The 20,555-nt window shown below is 39.5% G+C and overlaps 1 non-coding gene across 1 annotated transcript; it reads right to left on the reverse strand.

Annotated features, from left to right (window-relative positions):
• Nucleotides 1-16,419: 16,419 nt before the first annotated feature.
• On the reverse strand, nt 16,420-16,508 carry LOC122154349. The gene has a single exon (XR_006166244.1). It is a non-coding gene; the product is annotated as a small nucleolar RNA SNORD93 (small nucleolar RNA).
• Between the last annotated feature and the right edge of the window lie 4,047 nt (nt 16,509-20,555).

A 20,555-nucleotide genomic window follows, 5' to 3' on the forward strand; every position in this document is an offset into this window, starting at 1 on the left:
TCACAACCCTTTGAGCCTGAGGGCTGTTCTTGCTGGTACCAACAGAGGCAAAGGTGGCAGTGAGTACCTCGGCCTTTTCCGTATCTCCTGTCAGCAAGTCCTCTGCCCCACTCAGCTGTGGAGCCCCATTTTTCCCCAGTCTTCCTGTTGCTGATGGTATCTCTGCCAAATTTTTTTTTGTTTCCCTTCACCTCCCTTGCCAGATTCCACTTCATTTGGGCTTTGGCTTTCCTATCCCAACCTGTGCATACTTGGGTAGTGCATCTATAACCCTCCTAAGTCCCCTGCTCTTGCTTCCACCTCTTGTACGCTCTCTTTCATGTCTAAGTTTAATCAAGAGCTCCTTGTTCATGCGTCCAGGCCTCCTGCTGCCTCTGCTTGATTTTCTGTGTGTTGGGATGGACCTTTCTTGAGCCCAGAGGAGATGGTTCTTGAACATCAACCAGCTCTCCTGGGCCCTTCTTCTCTCTAGGATGGTCTCCCATGGGCATCTACTGAGCAGATTCTGTGAAGGAGACAAGTCCTGGTCTTCTGTAGGTCCAGGGTTGTGATCCTGTATTTTGTTCAAGGTTCTGTTCCTTTCCCCTTAGGAATGTAGTCTCTAATGCAATGCTGTCAAGCAGCCTGGATGAATGGAGGAGCTGTAATAGATGGCAGCAGTGGGAGATCTCACTGTGCATTTTTTCACTTTTTTCAATTGTCAGTCTCTAACCAGTTCTTTTGAATGGGCAAAACTATTTCCCTCCGTACAAATGGTTAAGAAAATATCAGATTCCTAGCATTTCACTTGAACAAGCCAGAAGTTTTCTTTTTCAGAAGGTACAAATTAGACTTGATGCTGTGATTGTCCTGTGAGTGTGTAAGATTTGCTATTTCAGTTACAGTGAGCGAAAGGCAGTGCTTAGAATGGGCTCTTACATGGATTCAGGTCAGAATTGTTAATGATTAGTGAAAGACAATGTGAATTTGAATACCTCCTCTCTTCCCAAAATGTGGTAGGGAGTACAAAAGAAAGTACTGGTACCCCAAAATACAGCCCTTAATGGAAGATGAGCGTACCTGAGAGCTTGTAGACAGTTTGCCATAGGAGGGATGTCTGAAGGCGATACAAGCAATTAGTAACCAGTTTACAGAAATTACATTTGTTTCTACAGACTTTACAGCTAGTAGCCTGCATTGAGCTTGTAATAATTTTTCATGTTTTATGTTAATCTAGCTCTGTATTAAATATGACTGCAGAATTAGTGTTTTCTCCCAACCCACAGCTGCCAGGTAATAAATATATTTGCTAATTTAGGATTGTGGGGAGAATGTCACCATAACTCCAGAAATCTTTATGAAACAAACCTTTACACTGCATGCTGCTCGCTTCGTTAACTTGATTCCTAAAACGAGGTTGTGTTTAATCATCTGTTACTCTAAACGTGCTGGGACAGTACTGAAATATAATGGTGCAGAAAGACTTGTGTAAGTTAGTCTGAGTCACGCTGTAGTTCTGACAAGCTGCCTCGTTGTTGTTCTCATCATTATTGCTGACTAATACTGGCAGTCCGCTATGTAGAGTTTCTTGGTCTGGGCTATGATGGTGGATTTTTTTCTAGTGGGAGAGGATAGATTTCAGAGGAGGTGAGAAGAAATACCATCTTTTACCTCCACAACACGCAAGAAAGTAAATGGAGTGTCTGGTATTGGCACAAGAAGTCCTCAGTGTGGATATGATTTTTTTTCCGATGTTTCTGCAGTACAAATAGTGAACCAAAATAATGAACGAACATTCAGTGCTTTCTCTGAAAAGATACTCTGCTTGTGCATGCAATTTGAATATCATTTTTGATTCCTATCAAAGCAGGAACAGAACAGTGATTCATTTAAAACATACACAGAAAAACATGTGTGTTATATACGTGTGCATTCACATTTATACGTATATGCACATATATATGGTTTCCTCTTCAGCTAGTCAAGGTATGGATGTTGTAGAACTGTTGGGGAGAGTAATGGAGCTGGCAAAGACTTGGAGCAGCACTAGATGTCAATGATCTGTGATCTAAAAGAAAGGTAGCTGGGCATTAAAAAGCTGTACTGTCACTGGTGTATTTTCCTTGTGGCATTATGTGCCAAGAGTAAATTGATTTGAATATAAATGATAAAGGATCTTGCACTTATTCCTTAAATATGTTTTTAAAAAAATACAGTATTTTTTCTTTTGTTGTTAAAATGCATTGTGGCTTCATTATTGTTAATAACCTGCAATTCAGACTCTGCTAATAATTCAGATTGAGGAATTGAATTGGGATAACGTTACATACAATACCATTTTGAAATCAAGTGCAAGCCAACTGTCATACTGAATGTCAGCTTTCAGCAGACTGTCCTGCCCCTAAAATGCTGGTGTTTAGCAAATCTGCTGTAGTAAATCCCCAAATTGAAAGACTTCTGTAAGGTAACAGCACTGATATGCCCCAGAAGATTGTTTACTTGTTTGTTCATTGGGATTTATATTCCTCATTTCCGCCATTAAAGAAAACCAACCCAACTGCTGTTTAGCTGAGCCCTGGATTGACTGGAGAAAGGTACAGGCACTGTCAAACTGATTCAGCACATCCTGAGAGAGGGAGATTCCCTCTGACACCCAGAAAGTGTTCATCCCATCTCTCACTTCCTTCTCATCCTGGACAACCAGCTTAGCATCGCTGCCTCGTTACTGCTTCCTACTGAACTCAATCTGTACACCCCCCTTCTTGCTGCATAAAGCCGAAATAAGCTTTAGCACAACATCAGTCACTTCAGCACAGCTCCAAATGTCAGCAGCTGTCCTACTTTAACTAAAGGCCTTACGAGCAGGCAGATGTCTAGAAAGAATAGATCTGATTTAGTAGTTCTGCCGGCCAGGATACACGGATCAGCTTGAAATAATGAGGACAGGTGCTGGGAGATAAGATTCAAACTGTATCTGTTCGGATTATTTTGAGTATTCATGAAGTAGTTGCATTCCTAAATGTCTAAAGCAGGGAAGCAGGAAAGAACTGGAGCACAAATCTCTCTATAGCAGTCCTGTTTCTGCCATTCTTTCTTCAGAATCTCACTTAAAAGTGTGTAATAACTTTATCAGCTTTTGAATTTAAAGGTAGAAGTGAGGCTGTTAAAGCTTCCTGACAGCTGAATGATACCTCTTCAGCTCTAGCTGAATCCTCTGTCAAAAAATGAGACTTGGTTCTTAATTATTCAGCCTGGGAAGGAGCTTCTCCACTGCCTCGCATACTGCATCAAATTCATAACTCGAAGCTTCTCTGATGACCCATGAGAACTCACTTTTTCCTGCTACCAGCGTGGGGAGCCACGCTACCAAAAGCATTGCTCTTGTTTCAGGTGTTCAAGTCTGCCCCCCAGCTCAGTGAAGGGCCGGGGAGGGATTTTCGTCACGTCTTCAGTCTTTGCCCACACGAGATGTGTCTACAACGCCGCCGGCCTTGCGCCGAGGCGTTCACACGGCAGCCAGTCCTACGTGTGGCCGTAGGAGCGAGGCGGAGGCCAGCCCCAACTGGGGAGCTTTTCCAGTACTCGGCCTTTGCGTGGGCAGCCCCTCTGCGGTGTGGAATGGCAGGAGGCGGGATCCGCTCCCGAACGGCTGGCTGGAGGTGCAGCTTCAGAAGTCTTGACTGGACACTGTTGCGTCCAAGCAGTGCTTCAGCTGCCGGTCTCCCAAAACACTGCAGTCCAGCTTCTAAATGGATCAGTCCACTGCTTTGGCATCATTACCCAAAATAAAATGTGCTTGTGAACAAATAACTTGAAGAAATTATTAAGCAATTAATTTCTCCAATATCCCACACTGTATGATCCATCTTTTTCATAAAGCCTGGCATGCATGATACATACTGCAGCATGATACGTGTGCTGTGTTCTTGATGGATGACAGAGGGTTTTTGTACCTTAGGAGCAGTAGTGGATAAAAAGCTTAGTGATGCTTGTGAACACGAAGAGTTTTGACGTGTTCTGGTAATGGTGAGATGAGTAACTTCTTAAATATGCCAACTAAATTAGTTACTAGATAGATCCACTTAAAAGGTATTTGATGCCATAATTTAATTTCGAGCAGAAAAGCAGCACCTTGGAAGAATCTTTATTCGATTTTAAGATACTGAGCACCTTTAATCTGCCTTGACATTCAGTAACACATTCATAATCCCTGTAATTATTCCTTCCTACTCTAATAAGAGCAGGCACTGTACAGCACAAGTACTGAGGGATAGTTTTGTTTCGTGCTTGAAAGGAGGAACACATAGTATAAAGCACACTTTGTACTGAGCTGTGGGAAAAGAGGTGAATGGGAGGCTAAACCAGCTTTAAAAGCAGTTTAAAATGTCTAGTGTGCTTCCTCTCTGCCTGTCTCTGTAGGCAGTTTTGAATGAATGAAGAAGCTGCACAAAATGAGAGAAGCACAGAGCTGAGATCTTACTGGAGGGGTGAGAGCTTTTGAAGGAAACCTCTTCTCCCATGGCTCCCACCTGACTGCAAGGGCAGGCGTCTTCCCATCAGGCAGGGCTTGTGCTACGGTGTTCTGCCCCTTCCCTCCCTCTGCCTAAAACTTCTGCCTCTATCTTCTTGGAGAAGAACCTGAGTGCTGGTACTGCCACAGTAACAAATACAGAAAATTAATGCCGAAACAACCTCACATAGGACTAGAAGAGCATTTGCGGGCAGTACTGGTGGCTGCGCTCTGCTACGTAGGTTTAAGAACTGACGATTTTCCTGTCGTGCTTTGGTGTCAAGAGCTGTGTGACTGGTACCTGAAGCCAAAATGTCAGGAACTCCTGGCCTGTTGAAAAGGAGGAGAGACACAATGAGTGGATGTGAAGAATTTTTTTTGCATTCTTAAAGGAGGTGGCCACTAGGCTGGCTATCAAGTTGCCCCTTAAACTAGAGGAGACAATGGAATTAAGACATGGTGAATGTACTAACCATCAGCTGGATATCTGAGGGAGTTTATGGAAGAGACAATGCAAAGGCTACAGCTTTTGGTCAGCTCTGACCTTACAAGGTGTGAAGGAGGCATCAATACAGATGGAGGGTTGGAAGTTGGATATCTCAAGGTTTGCAGATATCAACCAAAGAGGAGGAGGGGGAGCCTGTAGTTCACAAGGTGCATGGGAACTGCAAGTCTGGTGTGATGGAGGAATAAAGCTGTCCACGTGGCGTGACATGGCATAGATGATCTGTCCACTCAGAGCAAGAATGAGGTGCAGATCTGATTCAACACGAGATCCTGATAAAAAAAGTTGTCAATTGTCTCACTGATTTAGCCAGTGTGATGTGACTTGGAAGGTTTTTTTTTTAAATGCAAGGAGTTTGCATAATAGCACTGAGACCACTCATGCAGCAGTATGCAGAAATGTTTACCATAGAAATAATAAACTGGAATAGCTTTTGTAAGTGGAGTATGAGCATGGAGAGATCCAGGGGACTGAGAAAAGGCACAGATAAAGATGAGGTTGGTGGACTAGTGCAGCACACAAATAATGTGGCAGATTAAAAAAAAAATAGTAAATTACTATATGGTATTTGAGCTAAAATCTCTTGGGAAGAGTTGTAAAAACATTTTAGTGGAATAGTGTTACAGGTCTGCTAAAATCCTTTGGGGAGACATTTATAGTATTTCCAGAGGAATGTTAACAGAAACTGTCATTAGAAGAGACTTAAATTTTCTTGCTATAGATTGGAGGACAAATTCTATCAATAATTGCAGGTTTGTATTGCTTCTGGAAGTTATAACTGACACGCTTGTCCAACAAACTGTTCCTGAACCAGGGTGTGCTGCTTCAGGCTTTGAGCATCTTTATGTTGCACGCTTCTGGGCAGTGGATTCCTGAAACTGGGAAAAGAAGTAAATCAGCTCGAGGTGGGAACTCCTGGTGCATAAACCACTTTGTTCAGCTGGGGCTGTGGTACTTCTACACAAGACTTCATTGTACCACTGTGCAAGACTTACAGTGAAATAAGCGAGAGTTATACAAAATGACATTGTTGTTACTGTTTTAGGCAAACAATCAAAAATGAAAGAACTTTACTTCTTGAAAAAAACAACCACCTTTTTCTTGAATGAGGGTGAACTTTGAGAAATTAAGATGACTGGACAGTGAAGTTTACTGGCCTGAGAGAAAGCAAAAAAAAAAAAACAAACCCAAAGCTCAAAGAAACTTTAGTCAAAGAACAGAGTCTCTAGCATTTGTACCTTAAGAAGGGGAGAAATCTTGTGTGGAAAGTGGTTGTTGAGATATAATTCCCTTTAAAAAGTGTATGTGAGCACCTGTAAGGAACAGAATGAAGGTGGATCAGAAGAAAGCATACAGTGTAGTGGGATTGGAAAGTCTTTGTGATGGACTGAATTACCAGAAAACAAAACTGAGTTTAACTTTTGCAAAGAAAATTAAAATATAAGTACAGATACCTTAACTATAAAAATAGAACAAGGGAAAAAGCACAAAGAGGGAGGAGCAGGAATGGGGGTTGAGACCATCGAGTGTAAGAAAATGTTTTAAAGATTGACGTTGCCACCCCATGGCCAGTCGGTACAAGGACAGTGATGCACATCTGAAGGCTAAAGCGGAACGTACGGTAAGGTTACGTTCCTACAGTGTCACAACTGCTTCTCGGGATTGACAATGAAATGTTGGGCGTTCTGGCTAGCGCACGGCCTGAGCTGTTCGCCATCCCCACCCAGGACACCCCCGCAGGTTCAGTTACATCCCACCCTCCACGGTCGGAATAGAGTGGGCTCCTTATGCCAAGAAGAACAACCCAGTGACTCGTGAGGTCAGCGGCCTTTAAGCCGCTAAAGGTTTCCTTTAAGCTTTTAGTTATCACAGCAAACTACATTTTCTTGAGGCCTCAAGCAAATGTAATAGAAGCCTCCGTGTGGTTTGTTGTGCTGTGCTCTATGGAAATATGTGCATGAAACTTTGTCTTTGTAGCTTTCATTACCTGGGCAGATGATGTGAAGCACATCAGGGTTGCAGTCCTGATGTCACTGTGGGTCCTTCTAGCAGTCAGAAGGTTCCAGAGTGATCTGACTTGACTGCATTTGCTTAAATCTCTCAATATGTACTCAGTGGTCAAGTTATTATCTAGTGTAAACTCCCCTAGACTAGCTGGTCACCTCTTCTAACCTCTACAGTATTCTGACAGACAAATCAAAATGTCAAGTCAAATAAAACACCGGGCACCTATGACATCAGGCTGTCATACGGAAAACAGAAGAAAGTCAAAAAGGAGGTTCAGGGTACTCAGCCAACCATTCTCCTATGGACTAATATACAGTAAATGCTCTTAGAAGCAGCATGACAGAAAATACTGACTCTCATTCAACAGCAAACATGGAGTACCTGTACCACTTTTCACCTATCACTGTACCTCTTAGGCGTGCATGCGACTGCCATCAGCTGAACTCATCCAAATTCCTATTTCTCGGGAAAATTTTCTTTTTCTGTACGGTTATATAGAAGTTGACTGAATTATCTGAAAAAACTACATGGAACTATATGAGAATGTATGATAAAAGAGAAATGCTGGTTAGCTACTTAATAAAACTGATAAATGCTAACTTTTTATAAGCAACTGCATTGTATAGATGAAATGAGAGTTTTGCTGTCATAGTTGAGCTGTGCTAATTACAGCAATTATAATGCTTGTGGAGAAGGAAATTTGCAAAAAGTATATTAAGTGTTCAGCACTCAGCTGCCTGTCAGCTGAAATGAAGGCAAGTTAATTGAACGTAACAGTCTGTCCTCTTTCTGTTGTAAATTAGTGGTTAATTATAATGTGTAGTTACACGGCCATATGTCACTTGCTCTGGCATAACAGTATCGTGTCACATTATTGATCACTGCACTGGTGGAGCTGAAAGCTGCTTTACTCCTGAACTAAATGCCTTACAGAAGTCTGATTGGTTTCAGCATTGCATAAAACTAATCTTCATTCAAAATATAGGGATTAAAATTAGGCCAAACATCCTGCCAGAATCTACCATACCTTTAGTGTGTCGTATTAGTGTGTGAATTTTTTTTTTAATTATAGTTATTTATTGCAAATAGATTTAAACACAAAAGAAAATAGATGAAGAGGCAGAATTATCCCCTAAGAGCACGCACGTAATTACTGAGAAAAGAGCTGTTGCCAAGTGCAATTTTTCTGTAGACTTCTTGAAGCTAAGTAGAGCTGTCCCAAACTAATGCAATGTCTCTAGGTATCTGGAAATTGGCCACTTTTAATCTATCGCAGCTTTGGTTGCCCACTAAAAAATGCAGTGTTGTCTAAAGGACTGCTTTTCTCAAATGTTTGTTTTGTATTTGATAATACACTTGTACCTGGTTTAAAATACTGCTTAGAAGCTAAGCATGCTTTTTGAATTAGTGTCCCATAGAAATAATTTCTCTGCTTCACCTCTCCTGATGGATTTGCAACCCGAGGACTGGTCTGTGCAGGTGCAGATACCACAAATGAGTGTGGGAATGAAGACAAAGCCTTAAACCTCAGAGGCTGGTTGTTTGGTGCAATAGAGCCCAGGGCCACAACCTGCAGCCACTGGCATCTGGAGATAATGGCATAATTACTGGAATATTTTAAAAGCACAATGAGTAATATACACTGGAATATATTGCCAGACAGTCCTCTAACTTTCCCCCATGTAAACACTTTTCATCTGTGAGGATAAACCAGAATATAATAGTATGCATTTGGCATGAAGGGCAATACAGCGTGGTAGAGAAGCAGGCTTAATGAAGCTAGCCAGGCTAATTGTGAAAGGGAGGCACTTTCCAACACAGAACAATTGTATATTCCATTCTGCTTCAGATAGCTCAATATCAGACACTGTAAAAAAAAAAAAAAAAAAGTGAGGCTTTGTAGTATGAGGAAAACCATTATTAGTCCAGTTTATTAGACTGTGCATAACATAGCCAGTGTGTTTTTTGAAGATGAGTAATTTTTATTCACTATTAAATAAGTAAAACTTGATGAGTAACAGGAAGTATTTTGTTGAAAGGGGGAATCAAGACTTTACAACATCTGGTTGCTTGAGGTGAGAAAGCATCCAGATACCTTCAACTAGAGGAGAAAGCATGCCACTTAAACATTCATTTATCCACCTGTGGCTGGAAAACAGGGAGTTACATACCTGTCTAAATGTTTGAACTAGCTTACACTAAGGATTTAAAAGCATGGATTGAAAATTAGAGAATAATTAATGTTTTGTACATTTAGACCAGAGTCCTTGAGGCTGCATTTTTCTCATGATAGCTGCAGCCAAAAGGTTTGCTCCAAAAGGACAGCACAGCATTGATCAGATTTCAGTAGATCAGAATCTCACTGAAGATGTTGTACTACGTGCAACATAAAGCAGGAAAAACACATTTCATTAACTTCGCCACATCAGCACAGCACAGTTCAGACACAGTATTGCTTTATTCTGGCATTGTTTACACCACTTACTGGGCGGCTATGCTATGTTTTCACAATATTTTCAGTTACCTGAAGTGAATGTGGATGTTCTGTTTTCTGACAGTAAACGTCTTGACTTCTGAATTCAGTAAGTGGTGGTATTGATGCCTGTGAGAGCAGAATGTTGTCCTTCATCTTAGCTTGACTGTTTTTATTGCACCTACCTCACCCATTCTTCTTTGGGTATGTAGTTTCATAAATAAGCATCTATTGCATGCAGATTATTACTTGAAAGTCAATGGCTTTCAAATTTGTTTTGTTTTTTTTTTGTTTTTTTTCAGGCCAGCATTGAGATTCTTCATGCAATCAGAGTTTACAACATGCAAGTTCTGAGCTTTCTGTAGTGGCTTGCTGTGCTTGGTCCTATGTTTTTTGTGCAGTGGCTCTGGTTTTGGAGCATCTCTGGAGCTCACCTTTCAGTCATATGGTAGCAGTTCAAAAAGTATAGCACTCACATATGCCCTCTGAGGCCTAAAAGCCCTCTCTAATTTGGCTGCTGTTGGCCTTGTGTTGCTCCCCCTCATCTTGGCCCTCATAGGAAGCCACGAGCAGAAAAGCAGGGGCCTGACAGGTATTGTTCTGGGGCCCTCTGGTCCAAAAAGCCAAGATAAATGTAATTTCTGAGAGGTATTTTCATTTCTGAAAGTACAGAAATCTATCCAAGAGCTGGTATCTACTCAAACACCAGATTGTTCGGGGCAGCATGCCCAGAAATGTTCGTATTTGAGCTGAAAATGTAAGTGTTCATACATCCCACTTCCTGTTTGTCTTTGTGTTGTTATGGTATCAGCCTGCTTTGTCAGGTGGAAACAAAATTACCATTCTGCCTATTCCATTTTACTCAGATGGTATTTTGCAATGTATGTATCTTCCACAGGATTACACAGGCGTAAGATCTTCCTGACAGCTTTTCTTGGGTTAGCGGTGGCTGCCTCCATCTAGTTGTTTGTTGATTTACTTGGAAGCTGCAGTGACAGAGAACAAAGAAATAAGGAGTCCTTTTGCAAAAGGAACAACTACTATTTACGATTCCTGTAACAGAGAGAAATGGAAAATCCCAAGTGAAGAGCTTAAAAAAAACAAGCAAGACACAACAGTGCTAATACCACTGAGACCTTACACAGACATCACAGTGTTATGTCTTGAGGTAAAAGGAATTTATTTCTTTTTGTCTCATGATGGACTTCATCCTTTCAGATAATATAGAGTCTTCTAGCAGTGTTTGTCAAACTTTTCACTTTTCCTCTGTGTTAGCAGAAACTTAGTTGCCCTGAGGCAAGTGAGAACAAACCAGTTTCTGACTGTAGTGCAAACATGGCTCTGGAGGAAAGGAACCAATCCCACTAATTAAAGGTATTTTATAGTTACAGCATCAAGACATTGGTTCCATAATTGCAGTTTCTTCTCACTGGCCTGTCCAGGAAAAAAGGTATTGTTGCTGATCAGTGCTGTGTTTTTCTAACATCTTGTATTTCACTCGCTAGACCTTACCGTGACCTTGCAACCTGAGAAGCACTCGCCATCTATACAGGGCTGGGTGGGAGCATGAACTTCTCTTACACTGAAATGCCAGCATTTTGAAATGCTCTGCTCCCAAATGAGACTTTTACAAGGAAAAAAAATGTCAGGAACACCAGTATGTGTCTTCTCCATTGACAGTCTATGTGTTCTATATAAAAGGAAATAATCTCCTATTCCATCTCCTGGCCACTCTTGCCAGCTCCCAAAGATGTCTGTGCTTGCAGCTGAATTCTGGCCCTCATGGTCAAAGATCTGCCCATGACTTTTTTTTTGTATCACCGTTTCACATAAACTTTGCAAGACGATTGTCAGGGGTGCCAATCTTTCCGTTAGCTTCCCTCAGATTTCTCCCTTGCAGTTAGTTAACCAAAACTACATTTAACGTGTACCTATCAGCAGATGATAGAGTATGCCTTCCTTCTGCAGCTAGAGTAACACCCCAAACCTTTTCCTCAGTGTGTGCCTCATATTCTTGGAGATTTGATAGCTCGAACTTCATTTGTAGGTGATGCCTGGGCTGGCCTCTTTGCATCATCCTTCTGCATGCAGGTTCATGGGGCTTTTCAGGATGGTGATAGTGTTTGTTCAATAAGCTTGTTTATTTGCTAATGAAAACACTTCTGTGATGGCTTCAAAACAGAGCTGTTAGATGGATGATGGCTTCTTTACATTTTGGCTGTGGCTTGTGCACCTCTGCCAGCTCCTGGTTATTGCCTTGCTGCCTACTATGGATGCTGCAATCTTGCACAGAACTACTGCGCGCATGTGGCATGGCTGAATTACTGTCAGTACCTGGCACTTGGCTGCTTTCACAGGTTGATTAAACTTCAGCAGTGTAATTTTGGGGCTTCTCTAATTTAGTAATGCCTGAATTAAGATTCTTTGTCCTTGGAGACTATCTAGAAAGTGGATTATTCTTTGTGCTGGGCTGCTATGATCTGTCTTGCCTGGCAAGTCAAAAGTTGTTGTGGCTGGCTGTGGGGGATCAGACATAACATGGGAGAAAGAGGGGATCAGTTACACAGGTAGCACCAACAAGGTAAAACTCTCCTTTAACTCCATGTACTGAAGAGATATAACTGCTGCAGTGGAACTCTCCTTTCATTTTTCCCCATATTCAGGACATTTTAAACAGTTTTCATATACACCTTACATAATTGCTTTATCAACACTTTTTCTGTTTATACGTTAATTTTATGTTTATAGCTTACAAGTTGTCAAAAAAACTTCAAGACTGTAGAGTGGATTTATCTGTGGTTTTAATATAAAGGGAACCTTATTATGTAAAGTTTTGGGTTTTACTATAGAATAAAAGGTAAAAAAAGCCACCTGTAAGCTGGGAAGATGGACTTAGATTTACCTGGGGGGCAGATGGATGTTGTCCTTCCCATGAACCCACACCGTTGCTCTCTTGCTGGAGAATGCACTAGCTCTTCCAGTGTATTGTACTTCTGCACTGAGAATGAAGAACACGTTAGCAGTGTTGCAAGAGACTGAGAATTAAACAAGAGAGCTAAAGCCTTCTCACACTGAAATACAGCAAATATAAAAAACTCTAGAAGACGTTGGTGCTACACTGGAATGAAGGTTTAATTTTAGACTCAAAATATGGTATATTATTTGTTTCCTTCCCAAAATCATAGCATTTCCCCTGGGAGTATGAATTTTATTTATTTATTTATTTATAATTTGTAGGTAGCAATATATAATTAGGGATGAATTAAATAAGTTTGACACTGGCAATCACATTTCTCAAAGCAGCAATTTTTGTTAATTGAATTGTTATCTTTCTTGCTTCTTCTTGAGCTAAGGGCTACAGTGGTTTACTATAAAATTAGTCTGTAAATAAATGCCTTCAATTAGTGGTTATTTTGAGGAGAGCTTACCTTCCTCAGATGAGAAAATTCATCTTTTCCCTTTTGAGATAATTACATTTTCAGGCCTCTGTGAGTTATGGAAAGTGATGACTATTTGGAGATGTCAGCTCTTTGTGAGGTGTAAAGTTATAAAGTACAAGGAGAATCATCAAGTATCTTAAAGGAATTCAAAGTGGACTCTTTTGTAATCTGTTATTACAAAACTTCACACAGTACTTTTAGAAAATCTTGAATACAGAGTTGAAAAGTCAGTAACAAGCAATTGTAAAGGTTGTCTGAAAGCCCTCCCCGCATGTCTCTGTCTCTGGACTTACTTCTTTGAAGGTTAACCTGAAATTCATTGCTTAATATACAGTAATAAGTTTTGGAATAATTCCCACATTGTTTTAATTTACTTTAAATCACTGCCAGATATTTCTGACTCCTATTTTTACACAATTTGTCTGGAAATATACCAAAAATTAATAACACAGTAATAGGTTATAGAGTATTTGAGTCCAAACTATAAGTGCCCACTTAGTCACATTCTAATTTATAATTTTCAATGTGGTCCTTTTCATTGGAGTCATATAAACCAACCACTAATTCCCCTCATCAACAAATGTCCACTGCAAATTAGCAGTAAGAAAAAAAGGTAAAAATGCATTGAGCAATGTGCACATTCATGCTACAAATGGAGTTTTCAATATGCAGCACCAAAGATTCTGTGCTGTATCTTATACAAGTCTTAGGAATGGCAAGCTTTACACTAAGGCTTATAGATAAAAAAAATCAGTGTGTATTTATAATTTAAAAAGCTGTTACAATGGGTAAGGACCTCCTAAGCATATAAAGAAAATGGGATAGTCACACTAATCCCACAAATGTTACTGACCACCGGTACAACAGGGTAGGCTTGGTGAGTTAACAGGAAGCCTATTGTAGCACTCATAATTTGAAATCCTTGTAATTAAAGATGAAGGGAAGGGAGAAACAGTCTATTAGCATCTTAATCCTTCATCTGTATGCAAATTGACTTTTTAACCATACATTTTCTAGTACTGAGATTGGAATGGCCTTAAAGGTCTATGTAGAAACACTCTTCATTCCTTTGAAAGAGTACAACCTAACTTGAAGAATGACAAATATACATAAAAATGCAGAGTACTTGTTTTAATAATAACATACTATTCTTAAAGCAGATCTTTACCGATCTGATCTGATCTGATCTGATCGCCACCCATCTTCTTGCGAAGAATATTCAGCTCAAGATCTACAACCCCCCTGTCAGGTTACCTGCCTATTTCATCCACGTAAGCTCCTCAGCATCAGCAATTTGGGCTGCTAACAATCATTTCCATAATGTCTGCAAGAGTTGGACATGTCATAGTTTATTTGTGCAAAAGTGCTTGAGCACTGGACTCAGAAATCTGAATTCTGTTCTTGCTTCTGTAGGTCACCTAGATTGGGTAACTTGCAAGGCTACCACTCTGTTCCTCAGTTTCTTCATCTGTAAAATGGGGATAATGATACTCACTAGCTTTTAAAAACCATTTTAAGATATACATGGTTAATTATTAAGCAGTGTGGATTCTCCCCTGTGAGTAACACACAGCTGCTAATACACTGACTTATCCACTTTCATATTAGCATCTTTACTTAAACATTCACATTCTTACTGTGACATAGCAAAACACTTATTTTGTCAAACAGCAATTGTAAAGAAGCTTTTATCCAGCACAAGTGTAATTAGAATAGTGGAGAAGTGATGAGACTGTCATCAGCTTTGAGCTCAAGGGACTATCTGACTACTCAGTTCAAGTAACCGAAGTAGCAAAAATAGTTTCCAATTCAAGTCTGCCCTCCACTGGCTTTAATGAAACACTGCTAATAAATTTTGGATCAATAGCATCTTTCTGTAATGAAGTGGAGGAACTAAATTAACAGAAGCTGATACAATTTATTAATTGAGACCTTTAATCAGCATTTCTTCTTTAATTTTTTAATAGTAGTTAAAAAATTTATAAATTTCTTCTTAAAGTCCCATCTAGGCTCTCTGGCAGATGCTTGTACTTCAGGTTTTCAAAAGCCCACCAGCATATCATTAATAGCAGACCTGCTGGAATATACAACATGAGGAGTAACATTCTACACATGGTTTTAAAGACATTTAATAGAAAAACTACAGAAAAATATTTGGCTATGATACAATTGATGATTCTAGCATATAGTGCTATATGCACTACTCAAGTACTAATGTCCTAAAAGAGACCAGTATCAGTCTAATCTAGTCTAGTACTCTGTCACTAGAAACAGTCTTTCCCCCTAAAATGTAACAGGAAAGAACAACAACTTTTATTACTGTGTTTATTTTAGAGAGAACTTTCCATCACAAATCCCACAGGCAGTCAACTCATCTCTTAACTCAGGAGGACTCATTTTCCTTTTTATATTTAAAGTAGGAATGTAACTGGGGGGTGGGGGGTGGGGGGGGAAATTATCTTACTTATACTTACATAGATTGGTCTAGCATGATTTCAACCCCAAGGTGACATTTGTGTCTGGAATACAAAATCTGTACCATTATGCACTGGAGGATGTGATCAAGTTGAAAAGCCTCTGGTTCATTTATCTTGTCATCTTCATGCTTCATTACACTTAACAGCATCTAATCTCTTGTGACTGCTACTTAAACCTAAAATAAAGGCGTAAAATGTAGTTTCTTCAGATGTATACTTAATATACAGTTGAAAACCAGGGAAAGGATAGAAGTATTACAGAAATGTTATTTTACTTGGACCTTTCAAATGCTTGAAAATCAGGGTCAGATTCATAGCTTGTGCCAAGTGTGTCTAACAGACTTTATAAAGGAGAACATAAGGAGCTTTCAGAAGTTCCTTGAATGTCTTCTGCATCTGCTAAAATTTTTGCTGAAGTGGCTATCATTCAAAATAAAACCTTCAGGAGCCCATATGACAGGAAGCAGTGAAAGGCACACAACTAATCTGTCCTTACTGTTTTGTGGGGTTTTGGGTGTTGTTTTTTTTTGTTTGTTGGGCATTGGGTTTTGACTTTTAATTACAACTCTTATTTTTCAAATGCTCCAATTCTGTGTCCTGCATCAAAAAGAAATATTTTACTTTCATGTTCAATGCTGTCAACTGATTACAAAGACTTACATTCTCAGTTTCATGGTTGCCTCACTTTATTACAATGCACTAAGGTCAGAATTGGTATAAAAGCAAGTATACCAAGAGCAAAGACTGTTTTGGAAATCAGAATATAGTTTTCCTCATCTTGTTTCAATCATAGCAAAACTTTGGCTAAAAGAAGCATCTTTTAAGTCCTTTAAAATCTTTATAGATGTGTGCTGTTATAGCAACATATTCTTCAGCAACAAAAATCTAGTTAAGATCTGTTGACAAGGTTTACATTCAAATACCTTTAGAGGAAAATCCTCCTAGAGCTACTGAGACCTTCACTGCTCAGACGCTAAAAAAAGAGCTTAATTTAAAAACAAAGACTAAGTAAATATGGATATTGGTTTTGGCTTCAGAAAATCCTTTAATCCATCAGATTTTTTGCGTATCACTGAAAGTATGCAAGGAATCAGATTATTGTTTTCATCCTCGGCCAAGTATTGCAATCTTAAAAACATGCATTTAAGAACTGTTGTGTTTTTAGAGGAACTACCTATGGTAAAAGGTAGCAGTATCTTTAAATGTAACACTTCCTTTCCATTACCAAATGAAGATGCGGAAAATGGGAAAGTCAAGTTTCAAAAAACAGTGAAGTTTTGTAACAGGTAATATTCAGTTTTCAGGCACAACAGCAGTTCTTCTCAAAGGTTTCTGACAGCTTTTGATGAGGTTCTGTTGAATGCTGTCTCACCTCAGACTGCTGTTCCTCCTTCACTGGCCTCAGGAGTTGTAATGAAAAATAATGAAATTATTACTGTGTTTGCACTCAACTCCACATTACCACTCAGTTTTGGTTTATTTTTAAATAAGTAAGTTGTATAGTTATTGTATTGAACATACAAAATTACTACACTTTGCATTTTGTTCCTACCACTCTGATAATCTCACTATTTTTCTAGATAGGCATCCAACAATACCACTTTTCCTGGAAGTATCCCATATCAGACAGTGAAAGAGATTCTAACTAGGGCAGAAATTTTTCATACGCATTACTGCTCTGTATCCCAAGTATGTTTAGATAATATGCTAAATGCAAAATCTCAAACATATTCCCCCCAAGTAATCTAGATCTTACAAAAATTCAAGAAAGAGACATTTCAGAATTCTGACATTTCCCAGATGACATATACAGACAGCCTTAGTCTCCTTTATTTTGACTGTAGTACTTTCCATTTCTATTTTTCTCTTTGTGAAATGACACGGAATGTTTCCCAGGCCAGTAGTACTGCAGAGTAGTTGGGATTTATCAGACTAAATGAATGGGAATACTAAAATGGAATGGAAGAAAAGGACCATCATTAATAAGGCCCAATAAAAATAGAAAGTCTAATCATAACAATAAAGTTAAATATAATGTCTAGTCATAATATACTACCATTTTTACTGACACTGTAAAGATTCACCCTGTAATGGAAATCTGTTAAATACCTCTTGCTTATGTTCTTGTGTTATTTATACTGATCTACAGTGTAATCCTCAACTATGAAATATCTACTGCAGTATCTGTGAAATGTAACTTCCTCTGAAACAGAGTCAAACTCAAACTTTCTTCCCAAGCAGATGAATTTAATGTAATTTTTTTGACAGTAAATTGAAGGGGAATCTGAGAAGTGAGCGCGGTAAGTACATAAAGGAGGTCTGCAGGGCTTTCCTATGTAGCCTTTACAGTGATTTTTCACAAACTTTAGTCTGTCACTTTGTCTTCTTCTTCAGCCTTCTAAGTTACATGCATGATTTCATGGCTTTACTTTGTGGTGTGCTGATACAAAGTTTGAGAGGTCTGGGATTCTTTAGCCTGGAACGTACCCTTTGCACCAAAGACAAACTAAAGCCATCTGACTGAGTGACATTATTTCCCTGAACCACAGACTTACAAGTGATTCACTCCTATCTGTAAGAATCTCAATTCTCTCCTACACCCATAAACCCGGAAACATTTGGCTGGTTTACAATGAGTGTTACTGGTGTTTGTGTGCTATGAAAACACAGCTCTTGTGGAATTACTGCTAATCGAGTCAATAATACAGTAGGGATTCACATTCTTGTTGTTCCAGTTAAAACCTCTGCAGTTTTATTTCTGATTTTATGGTTGTTGCTGATAACATGAACTACACGGCAAAAGAAATTCAAAGAGGTTGGGTTTTTTGTAACAAAAAACATTTAATACATATTGTATTATGAAGTTTGTCACTCCAGCAACTGGGGCTCTTGCTTTTCTTATTTAATGGATACACCATTCCAAGTGGTTTTGTCTTCACTACCAGCCATAAGAAAAAAAAAATCAAGTAAGACCAATATCCTTCATGGAAATGTTACCACAATAATTTATTAACATGAACAAGTACCCACAGCACACCCACAACATCCTAATTCTGTCTTCTCCAGGCAAAGCTGCCTCCATCAATTTGTTACAGAACCCACTTATTTGGGCATTACCTCTTTCTTCAACACAGCTCATTGCTTCATGCCCAATCATAGGCATTGGGTTTAGGGGCCAATTTAGAATATTTCAGTTATTTGAATTGTGCTGTCCCACCAGCTTGAACCTGCAGGGAAGATGATATTTTCACCCTTTGCCAAGTCAACAGCTCACCAAAGGACTGTTGAGCTCAGACCCTCTAACATCCTTGGTGCAACAGGAGCCAAATAAAGGCACAGAAAACTAAACTTCTGCAGTCAGTATAAACTTTTTGTATTGTTTGGGATTTTGTTTGTTTGTGTGTTTGATTTTGTTGTGAGGTTTCTTGTTGTTTTGGGGTTTTTTTGTGTGTTTTGTTTTTTTTTTTTTTTTTTTTTATTTAGCTGCAAATACGATCTTTGGACAGTATGAGACTATGGATGGGTGTTATGATGGAAGAAGTGCTGTTCTCCAGGCACTTTTCTTAGCTTACTGATATCCTTTCTCAGCTTCAGTCTGTAACATTATATAAATTTAGACCATTAGCTATACGTAATCAACTTTGTTTTATTTGCATACAAAACACATGCATTTGTTCTCTTCTAGGCCACAGCACGGATTCTGTTCACAAGAAAAATGTGGCAAAGAAATATTAACTTCCTTACTATTAAATTCCTGGCTTCTGTGGTTAAATAAGGGCAATAACCTACAAGCTTTTAGTCAAACATTAGAAGTGGCAAACATGAGAAATAAGAGCTATCAAGGAAAGTTTCTGTGCTCTGAAAATTATTCCTTGACTTGACGTATGAAGGAAAGAAGAGAAGCAGCTGGTACACATGGCACACTTTTGTGAATACCCTTTCTCAAGAACATCCACAGTAAGAAGATACTGCATCATCTGTGACACTGTTAGACCAATTTATACTCAAAGGAGGCAGAACCATTTGGATCCGTTTAGCACATTTGACCTTCTGAATCCCACTTACACCAAAATTAAAAGAAGTTTAAGGAAATGCCTTTTAAATTTAATTCAGTACAGTGGGTCACATTTTATTGTAATATTTTGTAAGATTATTAACAAGCTGTGTGCTGTAATCTGCTGATGAACTACAGCACTGGTGCCTAATCTTCTGTCCTGGTTTTGGATGGGATAGTTTTCTTCTTAGCAGCAAGAATTGTGCCGTGTTTTGGATTCAGCATGGGATTTGGTAGGAGAGTAATGTTGAGATTTTCAGTTCTTGCTAAGAGAAGAATAAAGTTGATGGTTTCAGTTCTTGCTAAGAAATCAAGGACTTTCCAACTCCCCATGTCCTGCCCGTGGACAGGCGCACAAGAAGCTGGGAGGGAGCAGAGCCAGAGCAATGGAGCCAAACAGGCCAATGGAATATTCCGTATCGGTAATGTCATGCTCAGTTTGTAAAGGAGGGGTGGCCAGGAAGGAGGGGGTTCTCTCTTGCTTCTGGGATTGTGATCGTGGGGTCTTTATACTTCAGGATCGCTTGACGGGAACGGGCTGGGTATCAGCTGGCAGGTGGTGAGCAATTGCATTGTGCATTGCCCATTTGTATGATTATTGTTATTATTTTATTTCAATTATTACACTGTTTTTATCTCAACTTATGGATCTCCCTTCACCTCCCCAATTCCCTCCCCAATCCCCTGGGCGGGGGAGGGTGAGCGAGCAGCTGTATGGTGTTTGCCTGCCGGCCGGGTTTAAACCACAACATCTTTCTTTAGGGATATGCTGTTCAGTTTATAAAGAAGCCACTCACAATCTCTAACCCTCTGCTTTACTTGTTAGACATCAATAAATATGTCAATCACATGACTAGAAATACAGACGTGTCCCATCAATGTTTAATGTATATGAAAGCACAGCACATATGGACTGGTTTACATGAGGATAGGCTGTTTGTACATTCTGTAACATGTCGGCATATTTTGACATTACATCACCAAAATACTCTTTGATCTCCCACATTTTGATTACTAGACCATGGCAAAAGCAAGCTGTGGGCTGTCACAATCTCTCATGTGGCTTGCAGTTTGCTACCTGCCCATACCTGGAAAGCATGCTCATATTTT

The sequence above is a fragment of the Tyto alba genome, unplaced genomic scaffold, assembly GCF_018691265.1.
Source record: "Tyto alba isolate M040663 unplaced genomic scaffold, T.alba_DEE_v4.0 Super-Scaffold_38, whole genome shotgun sequence".
In the NCBI taxonomy this organism is placed as follows: domain Eukaryota; kingdom Metazoa; phylum Chordata; class Aves; order Strigiformes; family Tytonidae; genus Tyto; species Tyto alba.